Source organism: Apium graveolens, chromosome 4, assembly GCF_009905375.1.
Source record: "Apium graveolens cultivar Ventura chromosome 4, ASM990537v1, whole genome shotgun sequence".
Taxonomy (NCBI): domain Eukaryota; kingdom Viridiplantae; phylum Streptophyta; class Magnoliopsida; order Apiales; family Apiaceae; genus Apium; species Apium graveolens.
In genome coordinates, this window is record NC_133650.1 from 231,381,637 (window position 1) to 231,386,594 (window position 4,958).

Here is a 4,958-nt window from a genome sequence, read left to right on the forward strand (position 1 = left end):
ATAGCCATTCTATTGCTCACATGATAACTCATTATTGTCGATAATTTAATTAACGCCAACCGGTTAGTTCTTCTTTCTTAAACAAAATTACAACATGGACTATTATCGTATCTTCCATTAATTGAATGGTTCGTTTTCTTTTTAGTCCCCCTTACGCGTTCTTACTCCTGTTAAATTCTTGTTCTGCAATATTTGCTCATTCTGCTATGTTCGATTGCTTATGCAAGAAATTCTAGTTACAGTCCTACACGCCCGTCTTTTGTCGCATGCTTGGTGTCAAGTTTAACATTTCCCCCTGCAGTCATGTAAGACACATCGTGATCCCATTGCCATCTCAAAGGAAGCACCATTTCTTACGCATTTGATTGATACATTTTAGAATCTTGGAATACTTAGTTTCTGCTTTATGTCATACTTCTTTAATCATTTCCCGTATAATATTTATAGTACTATGATACATTTCGGGTCGTATTCGTTATTCTCGCTACCGCCTTGGACGTATCCTCCTTTATTGGGAACTGCTATTAGTGGCCTTTAAAGGGCGTGTACGATCTTCTTTGCCTTCTGTTAGCTCTAACAATGATATCCTTCATTTTTCCATGTTGTTCTTTGTAAGGGATATCTGCCGCTATTTTTTGTATGCTAGCGTGGTAAGCGCAACTACACGAAATTTCTATTGATGATGGCGATTCTCCTAACCATTCTTTAAATAATACAAAAAACAATCCATTTGACGTATCTTCTGAAAGAGATGTGTCCTAAGTCCAATCATGTATGATGATTTAGGAATAACTTTTATGTAATCTGTTTTGATTTCATTGATATTAATAAAAGACTTGTTTTGGTTTTATTGCGGGCTTTATCTATTTAAGTGTTTAAATAAGATATACCATAGTTTAGAGTAAATCTTTTTATGGATTATGATGAGATCATAATAATGAGACCTAAAAGATGATAACTCTGAACTTAAATATTTCCTGGTCGTAGGATTACTAACTGGTAATTAGTAATCCGCAAAGATCGGTACATATTATGCTTGCTTTATTACGAAGGTTGTCTGTTCTCATAGACATTTGTGTGGTGGCACTATAGCTAGTATGTAGGTGCTTATTATAGAATAAGTTCACTGAACATGACTCACACAGCTGAACAACTGATGGAGTTCACTCACGTGTCAGCAGATGTTCACATAGTGATAGTTGTACAAGTATCCTTAGACTTGAGGTCATCATAGTCATCTTGTGTACACTGAACTATACTTTGGTTTAGTTCTTAGTCTCTAGGGATAATAATAAGGGCTCTACTGGGTGTAGGTATTTGTACACGAAGATAGTGTATGATCAATAAAGGATCTACCCCTTCCAGTGAAGGAAGAGAATGTTCAATGCCGATCCACTTATGCTAGTTCAGGAATCTCTGGCCAGAGTGAATGAAATTAGAAAGGAGTTTCTAATTCACATTAATTAGAACTAAGCATAGTGAATGGAAAAGCATATGATTAAACAAGATAGGCTTGACACGAGTTCCATGCCTTGTATTTAATCATGACATTGCAGGGTAGAAGGAATTAATTGTACGGCAACTATTCACTGAATGGGTTCTTGGTATTCTAAGCAGTGAAATCGTATTATCCGGATAGTCGCGATATGCTGAGAAGTATCCCTCACGATGTAGAATAAATATGATTAATTAATTAATCATATTTAATGAATTAGAGAATTTATATAAATAATGATAAAATAGTTTTATTATTATTTATTTCTACTATCGGCTTAATATTGAACCTACAGGGTCACACCATAAAAGAGAATGATTTAATGGTGGAGGAATTAATTAATAATGGCTGATAATTATTTATTTATGTAATAAATATTTAATTGGCAAATTTAATAATTGATTAAATGAGATTTAATTGATTATAAATTAATTAAGAAAAAGTTCTTAATATTATTAATTAAGAATTTAATTTTTGGAAATTAAATCAAGTGAGAGAGAATTATTTCTACAGTGTTTAGAAAAAGGATTAATAATTAAAAGGTGTTTTAATCATTAATTAATTGGTTAAATATAATAAAGGGTTAATAATAATAATATTTTATGGGAAAATTTTCAGCTGAAAATTTTGCCTATAAATATACTATTATAAACCATATTTTTGCTTTAACCTAAAAAGTGAAGAAAACGCTAATTCTCCCACCCCTTCCTCCTCAATCACATTGATCTCTTGGTGGATACCGGTGGAGTGATTCACACTTGAGGAGCAGCTGCTAGGGATCTCCGCTCGTTGTTCTTGGATCGCTTTTAAAGGTTAGAAACGATCCCTTATGATTTAATCACGATTTGTATGCCTTTATATGGATTTTATATCAAGAAAAATGTTTTACCATGCTTCTGTGATGTATAAAATTCCTATAATGGTATCAGAGCTTAGGTTGTATGCATATATATCTGTGATAAAAATTTCAGAATTTTATGATGTTGTATGAATTTATTATGAATTTTGCAAGCTATAACATGGATTAATTATGATTGATTATAAATCGTTTCTCAAAATTTTTTGACTGTAGATCTGGGTTCTACAAGTGTTGTAGATCGTCTGGGTATTTTTTTCATAATTTTCTGATTTGTGGATTAATTATTATGATTTTTTGAAGTTGTTTTAATTAAAATTCGTAATTAAATATATGTATATAAAGTATATATATATATATATATTTGTTTGCTGCTGGAATAAAGAAAAATGGGCACGGCGTTCGGTGCAATGCTGACTGATGGTGATGGCGGCGGCAGAAGCTGTCGGCTGCTGCAAGGGCATGCGGGATAGGGGTGTCGCGTATTCCGGGAATGCGTTACACCCTGTGGCGCATTCACGGAATGAATTACACCTTTTAATGGCTTAAAAGGGTTGTAACGCATTACCGGAATGCGTTACAGAGCTTGTAACGCGTTCCTGTAATGTGTTACAACCCATCTGTTATTTTTAAATTTGATTTCTGGGAGTTTCGTAACTCCGTTTTGGGCGTGCAATATATCGTTGGATTCGTTTTTCCGAGACGGATCTAATGGATTGGTCAAATATTTTTTATATAAAATTTTTGAACTGTTTATATTCCTGAAAGTGTTTTAAAGCATGTTTTAACTATTTTAATTACTTTTCAATGCCTCATGTGATACATAGAGATGTATAATGCTTAGACTAATATGTTACATGATTTAACATGAATACCTTTACATTTATTCATACTTATATATGTGATATATGCTTAACTTATCATGCGATGATAGATTTAGGTGGACTTAATTAACATAAGGCGTATGTTAGACAATCTAGTATAGTGAAATTGTTTCATGACCTTAATATAAATATTATGCATACAATCATGAGATTCTTGTGTTTATGAAACACGTAATTGAATATGAATTTTCAATATTGAGAGAAAGGATGATTCTGTCAACAACGGATTTCTATCTATAAGAAAGGGGTATTAAGTGACGCGTCTTGACAATGTTCCCCCCGATCTGGGAATCATCTGATTATCGATTATTGATTTGAAATATTTAATTTAAAAGGAAGAATCTCTTTATAATATGATTATGATTGTAATGTAATATAATCCCTCTAAAATTAAATAACATCAAGTAGTAATTGGCCAATGACACAACGGGCTTATGTCGGTCAAAGCCTTCCAACATGGTAGAAAGTAGTTCTTATTTTTGAATCATTGTCGTTTCGTGCTACAGCCGAGGGCTTTGATTCCGAAATAAGAAATACTTGTCTATTACATAAGGATGTGTGCATTGAATTAGAATCTAAAGGTCGTTACGTGCTGGAGCCGTGGGCCGTTGGAGACTGATTCAATTGTACGAAATGTTGGGTTAGACTTGACTTAGAATATTGAGTCTATCATGCTACAGCCGTGATTCAATTATTCAAGAGGCTAAAGTTTTATTAGGGAATAACATAAGATGTAATTGACAAGAGTTGTCTGCCTATTGAACATCACATGACGTTTCGTGCTACAGCTGAGGTTGTGTGATGGAATGTAGGATCCCTATTCCCACTAGCATTATGAATGCTTAATTTTCACTTAGGGGTTGTATAAATTAGATAAACTAGTGGGAGCCACTTATGAATAAAGACCCAATTCATATAGTGTTTTGAAATAAAATTGAATATTTTCTAAGTGTTGTTATGTGTTCATCATTTACAGATTTACTATATACGTTATGTCTTCTGCATTATCACTCCGGAGCATACTAGATTCTCACAAGTTGACTGGTCCTAATTTTGCTGACTGGCTTCGAAACTTGAGAATTGTTCTCAGGGTTGAGAAGCTGGAACATGTGCTTGACTCACTTAAGCCTACTGAACCTGCTAGCGATGCACATAATGATGAACATGTTGTGTATCTTAAGTGGATAGATGATGCAAATGTTGCTCAATGCATCATGCTAGCTTCCATGAACATTGAGCTGCAGAAGCAACATGAGCATATGGATGCTCACACTAACCTTATGTATGTACAAGAGTTGTATGATATGGCAGGGAGGACAACTCGATATGAGATATCGAAGGAGTTGTTCGGTTGTAGGATGTCTGAGGGATCATCTGTGAATGACCATGTACTTAAGATGATCAATTTGATTAAATGTCTTGGACAACTTGGTTTTGCCATGGATGGGGAGCTGAGCCAAGACTTGGTCTTGCAATCACTTCCGAGTTCGTTCTCGCAGTTTGTTGTGAACTTTCACATGAATAAGCTGGATGTCATCCTGCCTGAACTTCACAACATGTTGAAGGCCGCGGAATCGAATTTTCCCCCTAAGAAGAGTTTTGTTCTTCTAATTGGTGAAGGTTCCAATCCTAAGAAAAGGAAGAAGAACCCTTCCAAGAAGAAAAAAGTAGGTGAGAAAAAGCCGGTTCCACTAAAAGCTGAAGACCCCAAGAGCAAAGCTGT